This window comes from Oncorhynchus kisutch, unplaced genomic scaffold (genome assembly GCF_002021735.2).
Source record: "Oncorhynchus kisutch isolate 150728-3 unplaced genomic scaffold, Okis_V2 scaffold959, whole genome shotgun sequence".
Lineage (NCBI taxonomy): Eukaryota > Metazoa > Chordata > Actinopteri > Salmoniformes > Salmonidae > Oncorhynchus > Oncorhynchus kisutch.
In genome coordinates, this window is record NW_022262904.1 from 61082 (window position 1) to 80673 (window position 19592).

At 42.2% G+C, this 19592-nt stretch overlaps 51 non-coding genes across 51 annotated transcripts; all 51 read right to left on the bottom strand.

Annotated features, from left to right (window-relative positions):
- Positions 1-22: 22 nt before the first annotated feature.
- trnaq-uug (transfer RNA glutamine (anticodon UUG)) lies at positions 23-94 on the bottom strand. Its single transcript has one exon. It is a non-coding gene; the product is annotated as a tRNA-Gln (tRNA).
- A 414-nt stretch (positions 95-508) lies between these two features.
- Positions 509-580, bottom strand: trnaq-cug (transfer RNA glutamine (anticodon CUG)). The gene has a single exon. It is a non-coding gene; the product is annotated as a tRNA-Gln (tRNA).
- A 116-nt stretch (positions 581-696) lies between these two features.
- trnaq-uug (transfer RNA glutamine (anticodon UUG)) lies at positions 697-768 on the bottom strand. Its single transcript has one exon. It is a non-coding gene; the product is annotated as a tRNA-Gln (tRNA).
- Positions 769-1179: 411 nt separating this feature from the next.
- Positions 1180-1252, bottom strand: trnaq-cug (transfer RNA glutamine (anticodon CUG)). Its single transcript has one exon. It is a non-coding gene; the product is annotated as a tRNA-Gln (tRNA).
- Positions 1253-1366: 114 nt separating this feature from the next.
- Positions 1367-1438, bottom strand: trnaq-uug (transfer RNA glutamine (anticodon UUG)). The gene has a single exon. It is a non-coding gene; the product is annotated as a tRNA-Gln (tRNA).
- A 669-nt stretch (positions 1439-2107) lies between these two features.
- On the bottom strand, positions 2108-2179 carry trnaq-cug (transfer RNA glutamine (anticodon CUG)). The gene has a single exon. It is a non-coding gene; the product is annotated as a tRNA-Gln (tRNA).
- A 112-nt stretch (positions 2180-2291) lies between these two features.
- On the bottom strand, positions 2292-2363 carry trnaq-uug (transfer RNA glutamine (anticodon UUG)). The gene has a single exon. It is a non-coding gene; the product is annotated as a tRNA-Gln (tRNA).
- Positions 2364-2775: 412 nt separating this feature from the next.
- Positions 2776-2847, bottom strand: trnaq-cug (transfer RNA glutamine (anticodon CUG)). Its single transcript has one exon. It is a non-coding gene; the product is annotated as a tRNA-Gln (tRNA).
- Positions 2848-2962: 115 nt separating this feature from the next.
- trnaq-uug (transfer RNA glutamine (anticodon UUG)) lies at positions 2963-3035 on the bottom strand. Its single transcript has one exon. It is a non-coding gene; the product is annotated as a tRNA-Gln (tRNA).
- A 415-nt stretch (positions 3036-3450) lies between these two features.
- On the bottom strand, positions 3451-3522 carry trnaq-cug (transfer RNA glutamine (anticodon CUG)). The gene has a single exon. It is a non-coding gene; the product is annotated as a tRNA-Gln (tRNA).
- A 446-nt stretch (positions 3523-3968) lies between these two features.
- trnaq-cug (transfer RNA glutamine (anticodon CUG)) lies at positions 3969-4040 on the bottom strand. Its single transcript has one exon. It is a non-coding gene; the product is annotated as a tRNA-Gln (tRNA).
- Positions 4041-4155: 115 nt separating this feature from the next.
- trnaq-uug (transfer RNA glutamine (anticodon UUG)) lies at positions 4156-4227 on the bottom strand. The gene has a single exon. It is a non-coding gene; the product is annotated as a tRNA-Gln (tRNA).
- Positions 4228-4639: 412 nt separating this feature from the next.
- On the bottom strand, positions 4640-4711 carry trnaq-cug (transfer RNA glutamine (anticodon CUG)). Its single transcript has one exon. It is a non-coding gene; the product is annotated as a tRNA-Gln (tRNA).
- Positions 4712-5153: 442 nt separating this feature from the next.
- trnaq-cug (transfer RNA glutamine (anticodon CUG)) lies at positions 5154-5225 on the bottom strand. Its single transcript has one exon. It is a non-coding gene; the product is annotated as a tRNA-Gln (tRNA).
- Positions 5226-5340: 115 nt separating this feature from the next.
- On the bottom strand, positions 5341-5412 carry trnaq-uug (transfer RNA glutamine (anticodon UUG)). Its single transcript has one exon. It is a non-coding gene; the product is annotated as a tRNA-Gln (tRNA).
- Positions 5413-5825: 413 nt separating this feature from the next.
- On the bottom strand, positions 5826-5897 carry trnaq-cug (transfer RNA glutamine (anticodon CUG)). The gene has a single exon. It is a non-coding gene; the product is annotated as a tRNA-Gln (tRNA).
- Positions 5898-6338: 441 nt separating this feature from the next.
- Positions 6339-6410, bottom strand: trnaq-cug (transfer RNA glutamine (anticodon CUG)). Its single transcript has one exon. It is a non-coding gene; the product is annotated as a tRNA-Gln (tRNA).
- A 115-nt stretch (positions 6411-6525) lies between these two features.
- On the bottom strand, positions 6526-6597 carry trnaq-uug (transfer RNA glutamine (anticodon UUG)). Its single transcript has one exon. It is a non-coding gene; the product is annotated as a tRNA-Gln (tRNA).
- A 413-nt stretch (positions 6598-7010) lies between these two features.
- Positions 7011-7082, bottom strand: trnaq-cug (transfer RNA glutamine (anticodon CUG)). Its single transcript has one exon. It is a non-coding gene; the product is annotated as a tRNA-Gln (tRNA).
- Positions 7083-7524: 442 nt separating this feature from the next.
- Positions 7525-7596, bottom strand: trnaq-cug (transfer RNA glutamine (anticodon CUG)). Its single transcript has one exon. It is a non-coding gene; the product is annotated as a tRNA-Gln (tRNA).
- A 115-nt stretch (positions 7597-7711) lies between these two features.
- On the bottom strand, positions 7712-7783 carry trnaq-uug (transfer RNA glutamine (anticodon UUG)). Its single transcript has one exon. It is a non-coding gene; the product is annotated as a tRNA-Gln (tRNA).
- A 412-nt stretch (positions 7784-8195) lies between these two features.
- Positions 8196-8267, bottom strand: trnaq-cug (transfer RNA glutamine (anticodon CUG)). Its single transcript has one exon. It is a non-coding gene; the product is annotated as a tRNA-Gln (tRNA).
- A 442-nt stretch (positions 8268-8709) lies between these two features.
- On the bottom strand, positions 8710-8781 carry trnaq-cug (transfer RNA glutamine (anticodon CUG)). The gene has a single exon. It is a non-coding gene; the product is annotated as a tRNA-Gln (tRNA).
- A 115-nt stretch (positions 8782-8896) lies between these two features.
- trnaq-uug (transfer RNA glutamine (anticodon UUG)) lies at positions 8897-8968 on the bottom strand. Its single transcript has one exon. It is a non-coding gene; the product is annotated as a tRNA-Gln (tRNA).
- Positions 8969-9380: 412 nt separating this feature from the next.
- Positions 9381-9452, bottom strand: trnaq-cug (transfer RNA glutamine (anticodon CUG)). The gene has a single exon. It is a non-coding gene; the product is annotated as a tRNA-Gln (tRNA).
- A 442-nt stretch (positions 9453-9894) lies between these two features.
- On the bottom strand, positions 9895-9966 carry trnaq-cug (transfer RNA glutamine (anticodon CUG)). The gene has a single exon. It is a non-coding gene; the product is annotated as a tRNA-Gln (tRNA).
- A 114-nt stretch (positions 9967-10080) lies between these two features.
- Positions 10081-10152, bottom strand: trnaq-uug (transfer RNA glutamine (anticodon UUG)). The gene has a single exon. It is a non-coding gene; the product is annotated as a tRNA-Gln (tRNA).
- Positions 10153-10564: 412 nt separating this feature from the next.
- Positions 10565-10636, bottom strand: trnaq-cug (transfer RNA glutamine (anticodon CUG)). Its single transcript has one exon. It is a non-coding gene; the product is annotated as a tRNA-Gln (tRNA).
- A 598-nt stretch (positions 10637-11234) lies between these two features.
- Positions 11235-11306, bottom strand: trnaq-cug (transfer RNA glutamine (anticodon CUG)). The gene has a single exon. It is a non-coding gene; the product is annotated as a tRNA-Gln (tRNA).
- Positions 11307-11906: 600 nt separating this feature from the next.
- On the bottom strand, positions 11907-11978 carry trnaq-cug (transfer RNA glutamine (anticodon CUG)). The gene has a single exon. It is a non-coding gene; the product is annotated as a tRNA-Gln (tRNA).
- A 115-nt stretch (positions 11979-12093) lies between these two features.
- Positions 12094-12165, bottom strand: trnaq-uug (transfer RNA glutamine (anticodon UUG)). The gene has a single exon. It is a non-coding gene; the product is annotated as a tRNA-Gln (tRNA).
- A 413-nt stretch (positions 12166-12578) lies between these two features.
- On the bottom strand, positions 12579-12650 carry trnaq-cug (transfer RNA glutamine (anticodon CUG)). The gene has a single exon. It is a non-coding gene; the product is annotated as a tRNA-Gln (tRNA).
- A 115-nt stretch (positions 12651-12765) lies between these two features.
- trnaq-uug (transfer RNA glutamine (anticodon UUG)) lies at positions 12766-12837 on the bottom strand. The gene has a single exon. It is a non-coding gene; the product is annotated as a tRNA-Gln (tRNA).
- Positions 12838-13250: 413 nt separating this feature from the next.
- Positions 13251-13322, bottom strand: trnaq-cug (transfer RNA glutamine (anticodon CUG)). The gene has a single exon. It is a non-coding gene; the product is annotated as a tRNA-Gln (tRNA).
- A 115-nt stretch (positions 13323-13437) lies between these two features.
- On the bottom strand, positions 13438-13509 carry trnaq-uug (transfer RNA glutamine (anticodon UUG)). The gene has a single exon. It is a non-coding gene; the product is annotated as a tRNA-Gln (tRNA).
- Positions 13510-13921: 412 nt separating this feature from the next.
- On the bottom strand, positions 13922-13993 carry trnaq-cug (transfer RNA glutamine (anticodon CUG)). Its single transcript has one exon. It is a non-coding gene; the product is annotated as a tRNA-Gln (tRNA).
- Positions 13994-14108: 115 nt separating this feature from the next.
- trnaq-uug (transfer RNA glutamine (anticodon UUG)) lies at positions 14109-14180 on the bottom strand. The gene has a single exon. It is a non-coding gene; the product is annotated as a tRNA-Gln (tRNA).
- Positions 14181-14593: 413 nt separating this feature from the next.
- Positions 14594-14665, bottom strand: trnaq-cug (transfer RNA glutamine (anticodon CUG)). The gene has a single exon. It is a non-coding gene; the product is annotated as a tRNA-Gln (tRNA).
- Positions 14666-14780: 115 nt separating this feature from the next.
- Positions 14781-14852, bottom strand: trnaq-uug (transfer RNA glutamine (anticodon UUG)). The gene has a single exon. It is a non-coding gene; the product is annotated as a tRNA-Gln (tRNA).
- Positions 14853-15263: 411 nt separating this feature from the next.
- trnaq-cug (transfer RNA glutamine (anticodon CUG)) lies at positions 15264-15335 on the bottom strand. Its single transcript has one exon. It is a non-coding gene; the product is annotated as a tRNA-Gln (tRNA).
- Positions 15336-15450: 115 nt separating this feature from the next.
- On the bottom strand, positions 15451-15522 carry trnaq-uug (transfer RNA glutamine (anticodon UUG)). Its single transcript has one exon. It is a non-coding gene; the product is annotated as a tRNA-Gln (tRNA).
- A 411-nt stretch (positions 15523-15933) lies between these two features.
- trnaq-cug (transfer RNA glutamine (anticodon CUG)) lies at positions 15934-16005 on the bottom strand. The gene has a single exon. It is a non-coding gene; the product is annotated as a tRNA-Gln (tRNA).
- Positions 16006-16120: 115 nt separating this feature from the next.
- trnaq-uug (transfer RNA glutamine (anticodon UUG)) lies at positions 16121-16192 on the bottom strand. The gene has a single exon. It is a non-coding gene; the product is annotated as a tRNA-Gln (tRNA).
- Positions 16193-16606: 414 nt separating this feature from the next.
- On the bottom strand, positions 16607-16678 carry trnaq-cug (transfer RNA glutamine (anticodon CUG)). Its single transcript has one exon. It is a non-coding gene; the product is annotated as a tRNA-Gln (tRNA).
- A 115-nt stretch (positions 16679-16793) lies between these two features.
- On the bottom strand, positions 16794-16865 carry trnaq-uug (transfer RNA glutamine (anticodon UUG)). Its single transcript has one exon. It is a non-coding gene; the product is annotated as a tRNA-Gln (tRNA).
- Positions 16866-17469: 604 nt separating this feature from the next.
- Positions 17470-17541, bottom strand: trnaq-uug (transfer RNA glutamine (anticodon UUG)). The gene has a single exon. It is a non-coding gene; the product is annotated as a tRNA-Gln (tRNA).
- A 418-nt stretch (positions 17542-17959) lies between these two features.
- On the bottom strand, positions 17960-18031 carry trnaq-cug (transfer RNA glutamine (anticodon CUG)). The gene has a single exon. It is a non-coding gene; the product is annotated as a tRNA-Gln (tRNA).
- Positions 18032-18625: 594 nt separating this feature from the next.
- Positions 18626-18697, bottom strand: trnaq-cug (transfer RNA glutamine (anticodon CUG)). Its single transcript has one exon. It is a non-coding gene; the product is annotated as a tRNA-Gln (tRNA).
- A 114-nt stretch (positions 18698-18811) lies between these two features.
- On the bottom strand, positions 18812-18883 carry trnaq-uug (transfer RNA glutamine (anticodon UUG)). The gene has a single exon. It is a non-coding gene; the product is annotated as a tRNA-Gln (tRNA).
- A 413-nt stretch (positions 18884-19296) lies between these two features.
- On the bottom strand, positions 19297-19368 carry trnaq-cug (transfer RNA glutamine (anticodon CUG)). The gene has a single exon. It is a non-coding gene; the product is annotated as a tRNA-Gln (tRNA).
- Positions 19369-19483: 115 nt separating this feature from the next.
- On the bottom strand, positions 19484-19556 carry trnaq-uug (transfer RNA glutamine (anticodon UUG)). Its single transcript has one exon. It is a non-coding gene; the product is annotated as a tRNA-Gln (tRNA).
- Between the last annotated feature and the right edge of the window lie 36 nt (positions 19557-19592).

A 19592-nucleotide genomic window follows, 5' to 3' on the forward strand; every position in this document is an offset into this window, starting at 1 on the left:
TAATTCAGCACCAAAAATAGGAAGGTTCTACCGAGATTTGAACTCGGATCACTGGATTCAAAGTCCAGAGTGCTAACCATTACACCATAGAACCATATTCTAAATCCACATGGAAATTGAAAAAAAAATTCTGCGTGTAATTCGCAACAGCGGACTGTCGTTCCTTCACGTGCTGCAAATACTTTCAACTGACAACAATATTTGGACAGCTATATTCTATTTCCACGAGGCAAATTAATTGACATGGTAGTATCGTCCAAGATTTAAACTCGGATTGGTAGGATTCAGAGTCCTGAGTGATAACCTTTACAGCATAGAACCCTGTAGTCAATACTCTGTTTCCTGGCCAGAAACGGTGTCAACTACCAGGCACTCATAGTATGCGTTTACCGTAGGCTAGCCATTCGTGCGTAACAAGAGTGCTTATCGACTCCCACCCCACTTGTTTCTTTCACGGCAACTATTTAAAAGTTGACAGGGGAGGAGTGTGTCACTGCAAAATCAAGGTAGGTCCTACCGAGATTTGAACTCGGATCGCAGGATTCAGTGTCCTGAGTGCTAACCATTACACCATAGAACCCTATACAGAGTATTTATTGTAGAGTTCCGATTTTCCTGTCATTTGTACACCGGATAAACATCAGATTATGAGGTTTTTGGTTGGCCATGTGAATAATTCAGCACCCAAAAATAGGAAGGTTCTACCGAGATTTGAACTCGGATCACTGGATTCAAAGTCCAGAGTGCTAACCATTACACCATAGAACCATATTCTAAATCCACATGGAAATTGAAAAAAAAAAATTCTGCGTGTAATTAGCAACAGCGGACTGTCGTTCCTTCACGTGCTGCAAATACTTTCAACTGACAACAATATTTGGACAGCTATATTCTATTTCCACGAGGCAAATTAATTGACATGGTAGTATCGTCCAAGATTTAAACTCGGATTGTAGGATTCAGAGTCCTGAGTGATAACCTTTACAGCATAGAACCCTTAGTCAAGACTCTGTTTCCTGGCCAGAAACGGTGTCAACTACCAGGCACTCATAGTATGCGTTTACCGTAGGCTAGCCATTCGTGCGTAACAGAGTGCTTATCGACTCCCACCCACTTGTTTCTTTCACGCAACTATTTTAAAGTTGACAGGGGAGGAGTGTGTCACTGCAAAATCAAGGTAGGTCCTAACCGAGATTTGAACTCGGATCGCAGGATTCAGAGTCCTGAGTGCTAACCATTACACCATAGAACCCTATACAGAGTATTATTGTAGAGTTCCGATTTTACTGTCATTTGTACACCGGAATAAACATCAGATTATGAGGTTTTTGGTTGGCCATGTGAATAATTCAGCACCAAAATAGGAAGGTTCTACCGAGATTTGAACTCGGATCACTGGATTCAAAGTCCAGAGTGCTAACCATTACACCATAGAACCATATTCTAAATCCACATGGAAATTGAAAAAAAAAAATTCTGCGTGTAATTAGCAACAGCGGACTGTCGTTCCTTCACGTGCTGCAAATACTTTCAACTGACAACAATATTTGGACAGCTATATCTATTTCCACGAGGCAAATTAATTGACATGGTAGTATCGTCCAAGATTAAAACCGGATTGTAGGATTCAGATCCTGAGTGATAACCTTTACAGCATAGAACCCTGTAGTCATACTCTGTTTCCTGGCCAGAAACGGTGTCAACTACCAGGCACTCATAGTATGCGTTTACCGTAGGCTAGCCATTCGTGCGTAACAAGAGTGCTTATCGACTCCCACCACTTGTTTCTTTCACGCAACTATTTAAAGTTGACAGGGGAGGAGTGTGTCACTGCAAAATCAAGGTAGGTTCCTACGAGATTTGAACTCTGATCGCCGGATTCAGAGTCCTGAGTGATAACCTTTACAGCATAGAACCTGTAGTCAATACTCTGTTCCTGGCCAGAAACCGGTGTCAACTACCAGGGCACTCATTAGTATGCGTTTACCGTAGGCTAGCCATTCGTGCGTAACAAGAGTGCTTATCGACTCCCACCCACTTGTTTCTTTCACGCAACACTATTTTAAAGTTGACAGGGGAGGAGTGTTGTCACTGCAAATCAAGTTAGAGGTCCTACCGAGATTTGAACTCGGATCGCAGGATTCAGCGTCCTGAGTGCTAACCATTACACCATAGAACCCTATACAGAGTACTTATTGTAGAGTTCCGATTTTTCCTGTCATTGTACACGATAAACATAGATTATGAGGTTTTTGGTTGGCCATGTGAATAATTCAGCACCAAAAATAGGAAGGTTCTACCGAGATTTGAACTCGGATCACTGGATTCAAAGTCCAGAGTGCTAACCATTACACCATAGAACCATATTCTAAATCCACATGGAAATTGAAAAAAAAAATTCTGCGTGTAATTAGCAACAGCGGACTGTCGTTCCTTCACGGTGCTGCAAATACTTTCAACTGACAACAATATTTGGACAGCTATATTCTATTTCCACGAGGCAAATTAATTGACATGGTAGTATCGTCCAAGATTTAAACTCGGATTGTAGGATTCAGAGTCCTGAGTGATAACCTTTACAGCATAGAACCCTGTAGTCAATACTCTGTTTCCTGGCCAAGAAACGGTGTCAAACTACCAGGCACTCATAGTATGCGTTTACCGTAGGCTGCCATTCGTGCGTAACAAGAGTGCTTATCGACTCCCACCCACTTGTTCTTTCACGCAACTATTTTAAAGTTGACAGGGGAGGAGTGTTCACTGCAAAATCAAGGTAGGTCCTACCGAGATTTGAACTCAGATCGCAGGATTCAGAGTCCTGAGTGCTAACCATTACACCATAGAACCCTATACAGAGTATTTATTGTAGAGTTCCGATTTTCCTGTCATTTGTACACCGGATAAACATCAGATTATGAGGTTTTTGGTTGGCCATGTGAATAATTCAGCACCAAAAATAGGAAGGTTCTACCGAGATTTGAACTCGGATCACTGGATTCAAAGTCCAGAGTGCTAACCATTACACCCATAGAACCATATTCTAAATCCACATGGAAATTGAAAAAAAAAAATTCTGCGTGTAATTAGCAACAGCGGACTGTCGTTCCTTCACGTGCTTGCAAATACTTTCAACTGACAACAATATTTGGACAGCTATATTCTATTTCACGAGGCAAATTAATTGACATGGTAGTATCGTCCAAGATTAAACTCGGATTGTAGGATTCAGAGTCCTGAGTGATAACCTTTACAGCATAGAACCCTGTAGTCAATACTCTGTTTCCTGGCCAGAAACGGTGTCAACTACCAGGCACTCATAGTATGCGTTTACCGTAGGCTAGCCATTCGTGCGTAACAAGAGTGCTTATCGACTCCCACCCACTTGTTTCTTTCACGCAACTATTTTTAAAGTTGAACAGGGGAGGAGTGTGTCACTGCAAAATCAAGGTGGGTTCCTACCGAGATTTGAACTCGGATCGCAGGATTCAGAGTCCTGAGTGATAACCTTTACAGCATAGAAACCCTGTAGTCAATACTCTGTTTCCTGGCCAGAAACGGTGTCAACTACCAGGCACTCATAGTATGCGTTTACCGTAGGCTAGCCATTCGTGCGTAACAAGAGTGTTTATCGACTCCCACCCACTTGTTTCTTTCACGCAACTATTTTAAAAGTTGACAGGGGAGGAGTGTGTCACTGCAAAATCAAGGTAGGTCCTACCGAGATTTGAACTCGGATCGCAGGATTCAGAGTCCTGAGTGATAACCTTTACAGCATTGAACCCTGTAGTCAATACTCTGTTTCCTGGCCAGAAACGGTGTCAAATACCAGGCACTCATAGTATGCGTTTACCGTAGGCTAGCCATTCGTGCCGTAAACAAGAGTGCTTATCGACTCCCACCCACTTGTTTCTTTCACGCAACTATTTTAAAGTTGACAGGGGAGGAGTGTGTCACTGCAAAATCAAGTTAGGTCCTACCGAGATTTGAACTCGGATCGCAGGATTCAGAGTCCTGAGTGCTAACCATTACACCATAGAACCCTATACAGAGTATTTATTGTAGAGTTCCGATTTTCCTGTCATTTGTACACCGGATAAACATCAGATTATGAGGTTTTTGGTTGGCCATGTGAATAATTCAGCACCAAAAATAGGAAGGTTCTACCGAGATTTGAACTCGGATCACTGGATTCAAAGTCCAGAGTGCTAACCATTACACCATAGAACCATATTCTAAATCCACATGGAAATTGAAAAAAAAAAATCTGCCTGTAAATAGCAACAGCGGACTGTCGTTCCTTCACGTGCTGCAAATACTTTCAACTGACAACAATATTTGGACAGCTATATTCTATTTCCACGAGGCAAATTAATTGACATGGTAGTATCGTCCAAGATTTAAACTCGGATTGTAGGATTCAGAGTCCTGAGTGATAACCTTTACAGCATAGAACCCTGTAGTCAATACTCTGTTTCCTGGCCAGAAACGGTGTCAACTACCAGGCACTCATAGTATGCGTTTACCGTAGGCTAGCCATTCGTGCGTAACAAGAGTGCTTATCGACTCCCACCCACTTGTTTCTTTCACGCAACTATTTTAAAGTTGACAGGGGAGGAGTGTGTCACTGCAAAATCAAGGTAGGTCCTACCGAGATTTGAACTCGGATCGCAGGATTCAGAGTCCTGAGTGATAACCTTTACAGCATAGAACCCTGTAGTCAATACTCTGTTTCCTGGCCAGAAACGGTGTCAACTACCAGGCACTCATAGTATGCGTTTACCGTAGGCTAGCCATTCGTGCGTAACAAGAGTGTTTATCGACTCCCACCCACTTGTTTCTTTCACGCAACTATTTAAAAGTTGACAGGGGAGGAGTGTGTCACTGCAAAATCAAGGTAGGTCCTACCGAGATTTGAACTCAGATCGCAGGATTCAGAGTCCTGAGTGATAACCTTTACAGCATTGAACCCTGTAGTCAATACTCTGTTTCCTGGCCAGAAACGGTGTCAAATACCAGGCACTCATAGTATGCGTTTACCGTAGGCTAGCCATTCGTGCGTAACAAGAGTGCTTATCGACTCCCACCCACTTGTTTCTTTCACGCAACTATTTTAAAGTTGACAGGGGAGGAGTGTGTCACTGCAAAATCAAGGTAGGTCCTACCGAGATTTGAACTCGGATCGCAGGATTCAGAGTCCTGAGTGCTAACCATTACACCATAGAACCCTATACAGAGTATTTATTGTAGAGTTCCGATTTTCCTGTCATTTGTACACCGGATAAACATCAGATTATGAGGTTTTTGGTTGGCCATGTGAATAATTCAGCACCAAAAATAGGAAGGTTCTACCGAGATTTGAACTCGGATCACTGGATTCAAAGTCCAGAGTGCTAACCATTACACCATAGAACCATATTCTAAATCCACATGGAAATTGAAAAAAAAAAATTCTGCGTGTAATTAGCAACAGCGGACTGTCGTTCCTTCACGTGCTGCAAATACTTTCAACTGACAACAATATTTGGACAGCTATATTCTATTTCCACGAGGCAAATTAATTGACATGGTAGTATCGTCCAAGATTTAAACTCGGATTGTAGGATTCAGAGTCCTGAGTGATAACCTTTACAGCATAGAACCCTGTAGTCAATACTCTGTTTCCTGGCCAGAAACGGTGTCAACTACCAGGCACTCATAGTATGCGTTTACCGTAGGCTAGCCATTCGTGCGTAACAAGAGTGCTTATCGACTCCCACCCACTTGTTTCTTTCACGCAACTATTTTAAAGTTGACAGGGGAGGAGTGTGTCACTGCAAAATCAAGGTAGGTCCTACCGAGATTTGAACTCGGATCGCAGGATTCAGAGTCCTGAGTGATAACCTTTACAGCATAGAACCCTGTAGTCAATACTCTGTTTCCTGGCCAGAAACGGTGTCAACTACCAGGCACTCATAGTATGCGTTTACCGTAGGCTAGCCATTCGTGCGTAACAAGAGTGTTTATCGACTCCCACCCACTTGTTTCTTTCACGCAACTATTTAAAAGTTGACAGGGGAGGAGTGTGTCACTGCAAAATCAAGGTAGGTCCTACCGAGATTTGAACTCGGATCGCAGGATTCAGAGTCCTGAGTGATAACCTTTACAGCATTGAACCCTGTAGTCAATACTCTGTTCCTGGCCAGAAACGGTGTCAAATACCAGGCACTCATAGTATGCGTTTACCGTAGGCTAGCCATTCGTGCGTAACAAGAGTGCTTATCGACTCCCACCCACTTGTTTCTTTCACGCAACTATTTTAAAGTTGACAGGGGAGGAGTGTGTCACTGCAAAATCAAGGTAGGTCCTACCGAGATTTGAACTCGGATCGCAGGATTCAGAGTCCTGAGTGCTAACCATTACACCATAGAACCCTATACAGAGTATTTATTGTAGAGTTCCGATTTTCCTGTCATTTGTACACCGGATAAACATCAGATTATGAGGTTTTTGGTTGGCCATGTGAATAATTCAGCACCAAAAATAGGAAGGTTCTACCGAGATTTGAACTCGGATCACTGGATTCAAAGTCCAGAGTGCTAACCATTACACCATAGAACCATATTCTAAATGCACATGGAAATTGAAAAAAAAAAATTCTGCGTGTAATTAGCAACAGCGGACTGTCGTTCCTTCACGTGCTGCAAATACTTTCAACTGACAACAATATTTGGACAGCTATATTCTATTTCCACGAGGCAAATTAATTGACATGGTAGTATCGTCCAAGATTTAAACTCGGATTGTAGGATTCAGAGTCCTGAGTGATAACCTTTACAGCATAGAACCCTGTAGTCAATACTCTGTTTCCTGGCCAGAAACGGTGTCAACTACCAGGCACTCATAGTATGCGTTTACCGTAGGCTAGCCATTCGTGCGTAACAAGAGTGCTTATCGACTCCCACCCACTTGTTTCTTTCACGCAACTATTTTAAAGTTGACAGGGGAGGAGTGTGTCACTGCAAAATCAAGGTAGGTCCTACCGAGATTTGAACTCGGATCGCAGGATTCAGAGTCCTGAGTGATAACCTTTACAGCATAGAACCCTGTAGTCAATACTCTGTTTCCTGGCCAGAAACGGTGTCAACTACCAGGCACTCATAGTATGCGTTTACCGTAGGCTAGCCATTCGTGCGTAACAAGAGTGTTTATCGACTCCCACCCACTTGTTTCTTTCATGCAACTATTTAAAAGTTGACAGGGGAGGAGTGTGTCACTGCAAAATCAAGGTAGGTCCTACCGAGATTTGAACTCGGATCGCAGGATTCAGAGTCCTGAGTGATAACCTTTACAGCATTGAACCCTGTAGTCAATACTCTGTTTCCTGGCCAGAAACGGTGTCAAATACCAGGCACTCATAGTATGCGTTTACCGTAGGCTAGCCATACGTGCGTAACAAGAGTGCTTATCGACTCCCACCCACTTGTTTCTTTCACGCAACTATTTTAAAGTTGACAGGGGAGGAGTGTGTCACTGCAAAATCAAGTTAGGTCCTACCGAGATTTGAACTCGGATCGCAGGATTCAGAGTCCTGAGTGCTAACCATTACACCATAGAACCCTATACAGAGTATTTATTGTAGAGTTCCGATTTTCCTGTCATTTGTACACCGGATAAACATCAGATTATGAGGTTTTTGGTTGGCCATGTGAATAATTCAGCACCAAAAATAGGAAGGTTCTACCGAGATTTGAACTCGGATCACTGGATTCAAAGTCCAGAGTGCTAACCATTACACCATAGAACCATATTCTAAATCCACATGGAAATTGAAAAAAAAAAATCTGCCTGTAAATAGCAACAGCGGACTGTCGTTCCTTCACGTGCTGCAAATACTTTCAACTGACAACAATATTTGGACAGCTATATTCTATTTCCACGAGGCAAATTAATTGACATGGTAGTATCGTCCAAGATTTAAACTCGGATTGTAGGATTCAGAGTCCTGAGTGATAACCTTTACAGCATAGAACCCTGTAGTCAATACTCTGTTTCCTGGCCAGAAACGGTGTCAACTACCAGGCACTCATAGTATGCGTTTACCGTAGGCTAGCCATTCGTGCGTAACAAGAGTGCTTATCGACTCCCACCAACTTGTTTCTTTCACGCAACTATTTTAAAGTTGACAGGGGAGGAGTGTGTCACTGCAAAATCAAGGTAGGTCCTACCGAGATTTGAACTCGGATCGCAGGATTCAGAGTCCTGAGTGATAACCTTTACAGCATAGAACCCTGTAGTCAATACTCTGTTTCCTGGCCAGAAACGGTGTCAACTACCAGGCACTCATAGTATGCGTTTACCGTAGGCTAGCCATTCGTGCGTAACAAGAGTGTTTATCGACTCCCACCCACTTGTTTCTTTCACGCAACTATTTAAAAGTTGACAGGGGAGGAGTGTGTCACTGCAAAATCAAGGTAGGTCCTACCGAGATTTGAACTCGGATCGCAGGATTCAGAGTCCTGAGTGATAACCTTTACAGCATTGAACCCTGTAGTCAATACTCTGTTTCCTGGCCAGAAACGGTGTCAAATACCAGGCACTCATAGTATGCGTTTACCGTAGGCTAGCCATTCGTGCGTAACAAGAGTGCTTATCGACTCCCACCCACTTGTTTCTTTCACGCAACTATTTTAAAGTTGACAGGGGAGGAGTGTGTCACTGCAAAATCAAGTTAGGTCCTAACGAGATTTGAACTCGGATCGCAGGATTCAGAGTCCTGAGTGCTAACCATTACACCATAGAACCCTATACAGAGTATTTATTGTAGAGTTCCGATTTTCCTGTCATTTGTACACCGGATAAACATCAGATTATGAGGTTTTTGGTTGGCCATGTGAATAATTCAGCACCAAAAATAGGAAGGTTCTACCGAGATTTGAACTCGGATCACTGGATTCAAAGTCCAGAGTGCTAACCATTACACCATAGAACCATATTCTAAATCCACATGGAAATTGAAAAAAAAAAATCTGCCTGTAAATAGCAACAGCGGACTGTCGTTCCTTCACGTGCTGCAAATACTTTCAACTGACAACAATATTTGGACAGCTATATTCTATTTCCACGAGGCAAATTAATTGACATGGTAGTATCGTCCAAGATTTAAACTCGGATTGTAGGATTCAGAGTCCTGAGTGATAACCTTTACAGCATAGAACCCTGTAGTCAATACTCTGTTTCCTGGCCAGAAACGGTGTCAACTACCAGGCACTCATAGTATGCGTTTACCGTAGGCTAGCCATTCGTGCGTAACAAGAGTGCTTATCGACTCCCACCCACTTGTTTCTTTCACGGAACTATTTTAAAGTTGACAGGGGAGGAGTGTGTCACTGCAAAATCAAGGTAGGTCCTACCGAGATTTGAACTCGGATCGCAGGATTCAGAGTCCTGAGTGATAACCTTTACAGCATAGAACCCTGTAGTCAATACTCTGTTTCCTGGCCAGAAACGGTGTCAACTACCAGGCACTCATAGTATGCGTTTACCGTAGGCTAGCCATTCGTGCGTAACAAGAGTGTTTATCGACTCCCACCCACTTGTTTCTTTCACGCAACTATTTAAAAGTTGACAGGGGAGGAGTGTGTCACTGCAAAATCAAGGTAGGTCCTACCGAGATTTGAACTCGGATCGCAGGATTCAGAGTCCTGAGTGATAACCTTTACAGCATTGAACCCTGTAGTCAATACTCTGTTTCCTGGCCAGAAACGGTGTCAAATACCAGGCACTCATAGTATGCGTTTACCGTAGGCTAGCCATACGTGCGTAACAAGAGTGCTTATCGACTCCCACCCACTTGTTTCTTTCACGCAACTATTTTAAAGTTGACAGGGGAGGAGTGTGTCACTGCAAAATCAAGTTAGGTCCTACCGAGATTTGAACTCGGATCGCAGGATTCAGAGTCCTGAGTGCTAACCATTACACCATAGAACCCTATACAGAGTATTTATGTAGAGTTCCGATTTTCCTGTCATTTGTACACCGGATAAACATCAGATTATGAGGTTTTTGGTTGGCCATGTGAATAATTCAGCACCAAAAATAGGAAGGTTCTACCGAGATTTGAACTCGGATCACTGGATTCAAAGTCCAGAGTGCTAACCATTACACCATAGAACCATATTCTAAATCCACATGGAAATTGAAAAAAAAAAATCTGCCTGTAAATAGCAACAGCGGACTGTCGTTCCTTCACGTGCTGCAAATACTTTCAACTGACAACAATATTTGGACAGCTATATTCTATTTCCACGAGGCAAATTAATTGACATGGTAGTATCGTCCAAGATTTAAACTCGGATTGTAGGATTCAGAGTCCTGAGTGATAACCTTTACAGCATAGAACCCTGTAGTCAATACTCTGTTTCCTGGCCAGAAACGGTGTCAACTACCAGGCACTCATAGTATGCGTTTACCGTAGGCTAGCCATTCGTGCGTAACAAGAGTGCTTATCGACTCCCACCCACTTGTTTCTTTCACGCAACTATTTTAAAGTTGACAGGGGAGGAGTGTGTCACTGCAAAATCAAGGTAGGTCCTACCGAGATTTGAACTCGGATCGCAGGATTCAGAGTCCTGAGTGCTAACCATTACACCATAGAACCCTATACAGAGTATTTATTGTAGAGTTCCGATTTTCCTGTCATTTGTACAACCGGATAAACATCAGATTATGAGGTTTTGGTTGGCCATGTGAATAATTCAGCACCAAAATAGGAAGGTTCTACCGAGATTTGAACTCGATCACTGGATTCAAGTCCAGAGTGCTAACCATTACACCATAGAACCATATTCTAAATCCACATGGAAATTTAAAAAAAAACATTCTGCGTGTAATTAGCAACAGCGGACTGTCGTTCCTTCACGTGCTGCAAATACTTTCAACTGACAACAATATTTGGACAGCTATATTCTATTTCCACGAGGCAAATTAATTGACATGGTAGTATCGTCCAAGATTTAAACTCGGATTGTAGGATTCAGAGTCCTGAGTGATAACCTTTACAGCATAGAACCCTGTAGTCAATACTCTGTTTCCTGGCCAGAAACGGTGTCAACTACCAGGCACTCATAGTATGCGTTTACCGTAGGCTAGCCATTCGTGGCGTAACAAGAGTGCTTATCGACTCCCACCCACTTGTTTCTTTCACGCAACTATTTAAAAGTTGACAGGGGAGGAGTGTGTCACTGCAAAATCAAGGTAGGTCCTACCGAGATTTGAACTCGGATCGCAGGATTCAGAGTCCTGAGTGCTAACCATTACACCATAGAACCCTATACAGAGTGTTTATTGTAGAGTTCCGATTTTCCTGTCATTTGTACACCGGATAAACATCAGATTATGAGGTTTTTGGTTGGCCATGTGAATAATTCAGCACCAAAAATAGGAAGGTTCTACCGAGATTTTGAACTCGGATCAACTGGATTCAAAGTCAGAGTGCTAACCATTACACCATAGAACCATATTCTAAATCCACATGGAAATTGAAAAAAAAAAAATCTGCGTGTAATTAGCAAACAGCGGACTGTCGTTCCTTCACGTGCCTGCAAATACTTTCAACTGACAACAATATTTGGACAGCTATATTCTATTCCACGAGGCAAATTATTGACATGGTAGTATCGTCCAAGATTTAAACTCGGATTGTAGGATTCAGAGTCCTGAGTGATAACCTTTACAGCATAGAACCCTGTAGTCAATACTCTGTTTCCTGGCCAGAAACGGTGTCAACTACCAGGCCACTCATAGTATGCGTTTACCGTAGGCTAGCCATTCGTGCGTAACAAGAGTGCTTATCGACTCCCACCCACTTGTTCTTTCACGCAACTATTTAAAGTTGACAGGGGAGGAGTGTGTCACTGCAAAATCAAGGTAGGTCCTACCGAGATTTGAACTCGGATCGCAGGATTCAGAGTCCTGAGTGCTAACCATTACACCATAGAACCCTATACAGAGTATTTATTGTAGAGTTCCGATTTTCCTGTCATTTGTACACCGGATAAACATCAGATTATGAGGTTTTTGGTTGGCCATGTGAATAATTCAGCACCAAAAATAGGAAGGTTCTACCGAGATTTGAACTCGGATCACTGGATTCAAAGTCCAGAGTGCTAACCATTACACCATAGAACCATATTCTAAATCCACATGGAAATTTAAAAAAAAACATTCTGCGTGTAATTAGCAACAGCGGACTGTCGTTCCTTCACGTGCTGCAAATACTTTCAACTGACAACAATATTTGGACAGCTATATTCTATTTCCACGAGGCAAATTAATTGACATGGTAGTATCGTCCAAGATTTAAACTCGGATTGTAGGATTCAGAGTCCCTGAGTGATAACCTTTACAGCATAGAACCCTGTAGTCAATACTCTGTTTCCTGGCCAGAAACGGTGTCAACTACCAGGCACTCATAGTATGCGTTACCGTAGGCTAGCCATTCGTGCGTAACAAGAGTGCTTATCGACTCCCACCCACTTGTTTCTTTCACGCAACTATTTAAAAGTTGACAGGGGAGGAGTGTGTCACTGCAAAATCAAGGTAGGTCCTACCGAGATTTGAACTCGGATCGCAGGATTCAGAGTCCTGAGTGCTAACCATTACACCATAGAACCCTATACAGAGTGTTTATTGTAGAGTTCCGATTTTCCTGTCATTTGTACACCGGATAAACATCAGATTATGAGGTTTTTGGTTGGCCATGTGAATAATTCAGCACCAAAAATAGGAAGGTTCTACCGAGATTTGAACTCGGATCACTGGATTCAAAGTCCAGAGTGCTAACCATTACAACATAGAACCATATTCTAAATCCACATGGAAATTGAAAAAAAAAAAATCTGCGTGTAATTAGCAACAGCGGACTGTCGTTCCTTCACGTGCTGCAAATACTTTCAACTGACAACAATATTTGGACAGCTATATTCTATTTCCACGAGGCAAATTAATTGACATGGTAGTATCGTCCAAGATTTAAACTCGGATTGTAGGATTCAGAGTCCTGAGTGATAACCTTTACAGCATAGAACCCTGTAGTCAATACTCTGTTTCCTGGCCAGAAACGGTGTCAACTACCAGGCACTCATAGTATGCGTTTACCGTAGGCTAGCCATTCGTGCGTAACAAGAGTGCTTATCGACTCCCACCCACTTGTTTCTTTCACGCAACTATTTAAAAGTTGACAGGGGAGGAGTGTGTCACTGCAAAATCAAGGTAGGTCCTACCGAGATTTGAACTCGGATCGCAGGATTCAGAGTCCTGAGTGCTAACCATTACACCATAGAACCCTATACAGAGTATTTATTGTAGAGTTCCGATTTTCCTGTCATTTGTACACCGGATAAACATCAGATTATGAGGTTTTTGGTTGGCCATGTGAATAATTCAGCACCAAAAATAGGAAGGTTCTACCGAGATTTGAACTCGGATCACTGGATTCAAAGTCCAGAGTGCTAACCATTACACCATAGAACCATATTCTAAATCCACATGGAAATTGAAAAAAAAAAATTCTGCGTGTAATTAGCAACAGCGGACTGTCGTTCCTTCACGTGCTGCAAATACTTTCAACTGACAACAATATTTGGACAGCTATATTCTATTTCCACGAGGCAAATTAATTGACATGGTAGTATCGTCCAAGATTTAAACTCGGATTGTAGGATTCAGAGTCCTGAGTGATAACCTTTACAGCATAGAACCCTGTAGTCAATACTCTGTTTCCTGGCCAGAAACGGTGTCAACTACCAGGCACTCATAGTATGCGTTTACCGTAGGCTAGCCATTCGTGCGTAACAAGAGTGCTTATCGACTCCCACCCACTTGTTTCTTTCACGCAACTATTTAAAGTTGACAGGGGAGGAGTGTGTCACTGCAAAATCAAGGTAGGTCCTACCGAGATTTGAACTCGGATCGCAGGATTCAGAGTCCTGAGTGCTAACCATTACACCATAGAACCCTATACAGAGTATTTATTGTAGAGTTCCGATTTTCCTGTCATTTGTACACCGGATAAACATCAGATTATGAGGTTTTTGGTTGGCCATGTGAATAATTCAGCACCAAAAATAGGAAGGTTCTACCGAGATTTGAACTCGGATCACTGGATTCAAAGTCCAGAGTGCTAACCATTACACCATAGAACCATATTCTAAATCCACATGGAAATTGAAAAAAAAAAATTCTGCGTGTAATTAGCAACAGCGGACTGTCGTTCCTTCACGTGCTGCAAATACTTTCAACTGACAACAATATTTGGACAGCTATATTCTATTTCCACGAGGCAAATTAATTGACATGGTAGTATCGTCCAAGATTTAAACTCGGATTGTAGGATTCAGAGTCCTGAGTGATAACCTTTACAGCATAGAACCCTGTAGTCAATACTCTGTTTCCTGGCCAGAAACGGTGTCAACTACCAGGCACTCATAGTATGCGTTTACCGTAGGCTAGCCATTCGTGCGTAACAAGAGTGCTTATCGACTCCCACCCACTTGTTTCTTTCACGCAACTATTTAAAAGTTGACAGGGGAGGAGTGTGTCACTGCAAAATCAAGGTAGGTCCTACCGAGATTTGAACTCGGATCGCAGGATTCAGAGTCCTGAGTGCTAACCATTACACCATAGAACCCTATACAGAGTATTTATTGTAGAGTTCCGATTTTCCTGTCATTTGTACACCGGATAAACATCAGATTATGAGGTTTTTGGTTGGCCATGTGAATAATTCAGCACCAAAAATAGGAAGGTTCTACCGAGATTTGAACTCGGATCACTGGATTCAAAGTCCAGAGTGCTAACCATTACACCATAGAACCATATTCTAAATCCACATGGAAATTGAAAAAAAAAAATTCTGCGTGTAATTAGCAACAGCGGACTGTCGTTCCTTCACGTGCTGCAAATACTTTCAACTGACAACAATATTTGGACAGCTATATTCTATTTCCACGAGGCAAATTAATTGACATGGTAGTATCGTCCAAGATTTAAACTCGGATTGTAGGATTCAGAGTCCTGAGTGATAACCTTTACAGCATAGAACCCTGTAGTCAATACTCTGTTCCTGGCCAGAAACGGTGTCAACTACCAGGCACTCATAGTATGCGTTTACCGTAGGCTAGCCATTCGTGCGTAACAAGAGTGCTTATCGACTCCCACCCACTTGTTTCTTTCACGCAACTATTTAAAGTTGACAGGGGAGGAGTGTGTCACTGCAAAATCAAGGTAGGTCCTACCGAGATTTGAACTCGGATCGCAGGATTCAGAGTCCTGAGTGCTAACCATTACACCATAGAACCCTATACAGAGTATTTATTGTAGAGTTCCGATTTTCCTGTCATTTGTACACCGGATAAACATCAGATTATGAGGTTTTTGGTTGGCCATGTGAATAATTCAGCACCAAAAATAGGAAGGTTCTACCGAGATTTGAACTCGGATCACTGGATTCAAAGTCCAGAGTGCTAACCATTACACCATAGAACCATATTCTAAATCCACATGGAAATTGAAAAAAAAAAATTCTGCGTGTAATTAGCAACAGCGGACTGTCGTTCCTTCACGTGCTGCAAATACTTTCAACTGACAACAATATTTGGACAGCTATATTCTATTTCCACGAGGCAAATTAATTGACATGGTAGTATCGTCCAAGATTTTAAACTCGGATTGTAGGATTCAGAGTCCTGAGTGATAACCTTTACAGCATAGAACCCTGTAGTCAATACTCTGTTTCCTGGCCAGAAACGGTGTCAACTACCAGGCACTCATAGTATGCGTTTACCGTAGGCTAGCCATTCGTGCGTAACAAGAGTGCTTATCGACTCCCACCCACTTGTTTCTTTCACGCAACTATTTAAAGTGACAGGGAGGAGTGTGTCACTGCAAAATCAAGGTAGGTCCTACCGAGATTTGAACTCGGATCGCAGGATTCAGAGTCCTGAGTGCTAACCATTACACCATAGAACCCTATACAGAGTATTTATTGTAGAGTTCCGATTTTCCTGTCATTTGTACACCGGATAAACATCAGATTATGAGGTTTTTGGTTGGCCATGTGAATAATTCAGCACCAAAAATAGGAAGGTTCTACCGAGATTTGAACTCGGATCACTGGATTCAAAGTCCAGAGTGCTAACCATTACACCATAGAACCATATTCTAAATCCACATGGAATTGAAAAAAAAAAATTCTGCGTGTAATTAGCAACAGCGGACTGTCGTTCCTTCACGTGCTGCAAATACTTTCAACTGACAACAATATTTGGACGAAGCTATATTCTATTTCCACGAGGCAAATTAATTGACATGGTAGTATCGTCCAAGATTTAAACTCGGATTGTAGGATTCAGAGTCCTGAGTGATAACCTTTACAGCATAGAACCCTGTAGTCAATACTCTGTTTCCTGGCCAGAAACGGTGTCAACTACCAGGCACTCATAGTATGCGTTTACCGTAGGCTAGCCATTCGTGCGTAACAAGAGTGCTTATCGACTCCCACCCACTTGTTTCTTTCACGCAACTATTTAAAAGTTGACAGGGGAGGAGTGTGTCACTGCAAAATCAAGGTAGGTCCTACCGAGATTTGAACTCGGATCGCAGGATTCAGAGTCCTGAGTGCTAACCATTACACCATAGAACCCTATACAGAGTATTTATTGTAGAGTTCCGATTTTCCTGTCATTTGTACACCGGATAAACATCAGATTATGAGGTTTTTGGTTGGCCATGTGAATAATTCAGCACCAAAAATAGGAAGGTTCTACCGAGATTTGAACTCGGATCACTGGATTCAAAGTCCAGAGTGCTAACCATTACACCATAGAACCATATTCTAAATCCACATGGAAATTGAAAAAAAAAAATTCTGCGTGTAATTAGCAACAGCGGACTGTCGTTCCTTCACGTGCTGCAAATACTTTCAACTGACAACAATATTTGGACAGCTATATTCTATTTCCACGAGGCAAATTAATTGACATGGTAGTATCGTCCAAGATTTAAACTCGGATTGTAGGATTCAGAGTCCTGAGTGATAACCTTTACAGCATAGAACCCTGTAGTCAATACTCTGTTTCCTGGCCAGAAACGGTGTCAACTACCAGGCACTCATAGTATGCGTTTACCGTAGGCTAGCCATTCGTGCGTAACAAGAGTGCTTATCGACTCCCACCCACTTGTTTCTTTCACGCAACTATTTAAAAGTTGACAGGGGAGGAGTGTGTCACTGCAAAATCAAGGTAGGTCCTACCGAGATTTTGAACTCGGATCGCAGGATTCAGAGTCCTGAGTGCTAACCATTACAACCATAGAACCCTATAACAGAGTAGTTATTGTAGAGTTCCGATTTTCCTGTCATTTGTACACCGGATAAACATCAGATTATGAGGTTTTTGGTTGGCCATGTGAATAATTCAGCACCAAAAATAGGAAGGTTTCTACCGAGATTTGAACTCGGATCACTGGATTCAAAGTCCAGAGTGCTAACCATTACAACATAGAACCATATTCTAAATCCACATGGAAATTGAAAAAAAAAAAATCTGCGTGTAATTAGCAACAGCGGACTGTCGTTCCTTCACGTGCTGCAAATACTTTCAACTGACAACAATATTTGGACAGCTATATTCTATTTCCACGAGGCAAATTAATTGACATGGTAGTATCGTCCAAGATTTAAACTCGGATTGTAGGATTCAGAGTCCTGAGTGATAACCTTTACAGCATAGAACCCTGTAGTCAATACTCTGTTTCCTGGCCCAGAAACGGGTGTCAACTACCAGGCACTCATAGTATGCGTTTACCGTTAGGCTAGCCATTCGTGGCGTAACAAGAGTGCTTATCGACTCCCCACCCACTTGTTTCTTTCACGCAACTATTTAAAGTTGACAGGGGAGGAGTGTGTCACCTGCAAAATCAAGGTAGGTCCTACCGAGATTTGAACTCGGATCGCAGGATTCAGAGTCCTGAGTGCTAACCATTACACCATAGAACCCTATACAGAGTATTTATTGTAGAGTTCCGATTTCCTGTCATTTGTACACCGGATAAACATCAGATTATGAGGTTTTTGGTTGGCCATGTGAATAATTCAGCACCAAAAATAGGAAGGTTCTACCGAGATTTGAACTCGGATCACTGGATTCAAGTCCAGAGTGCTAACCATTACACCATAGAACCATATTCTAAATCCACATGGAAATTGAAAAAAAAAATTCTGCGTGTAATTAGCAACAGCGGACTGTCGTTCCTTCACGTGCTGCAAATACTTTCAACTGACAACAATATTTGGACAGCTATATTCTATTTCCACGAGGCAAATTAATTGACATGGTAGTATCGTCCAAGATTTAAACTCGGATTGTAGGATTCAGAGTCCTGAGTGATAACCTTTACAGCATAGAACCCTGTAGTCAATACTCTGTTTCCTGGCCAGAAACGGTGTCAACTACCAGGCACTCATAGTATGCGTTTACCGTAGCTAGCCATTCGTGCGTAACAAGAGTGCTTATCGACTCCCACCCACTTGTTTCTTTCACGCAACTATTTAAAGTTGACGGGGAGGAGTGTGTCACTGCAAAATCAAGGTAGGTCCTACCGAGATTTGAACTCGGATCGCAGGATTCAGAGTCCTGAGTGCTAACCATTACACCATAGAACCCTATACAGAGTATTTATTGTAGAGTTCCGATTTTCCTGTCATTTGTACACCGGATAAACATCAGATTATGAGGTTTTTGGTTGGCCATGTGAATAATTCAGCACCAAAATAGGAAGGTTCTACCGAGATTTGAACTCGGATCACTGGATTCAAAGTCCAGAGTGCTAACCATTACACCATAGAACCATATTCTAAATCCACATGGAATTGAAAAAAAAAATTCTGCGTGTAATTAGCAACAGCGGACTGTCGTTCCTTCACGTGCTGCAAATACTTTCAACTGACAACAATATTTGGACAGCTATATTCTATTTCCACGAGGCAAATTAATTGACATGGTAGTATCGTCCAAGATTTAAACTCGGATTGTAGGATTCAGAGTCCTGAGTGATAACCTTTACAGCATAGAACCCTGTAGTCAATACTCTGTTTCCTGGCCAGAAACGGGTGTCCAACTACCAGGCACTCATAGTATGCGTTTACCGTAGGCTAGCCATTCGTGCGTAACAAGAGTGCTTATCGACTCCCACCCACTTGTTTCTTTCACGCAACTATTTAAAAGTTGACAGGGGAGGAGTGTGTCACTGCAAAATCAAGGTAGGTCCTACCGAGATTTGAACTCGGATCGCAGGATTCAGAGTCCTGAGTGCTAACCATTACACCATAGAACCCTATACAGAGTATTTATTGTAGAGTTCCGATTTTCCTGTCATTTGTACACCGGATAAACATCAGATTATGAGGTTTTTGGTTGGCCATGTGAATAATTCAGCACCAAAAATAGGAAGGTTCTACCGAGATTTGAACTCGGATCACTGGATTCCAAAGTCCAGAGTGCTAACCATTACACCATAGAACCATATTCTAAATCCACATGGAAATTGAAAAAAAAAAA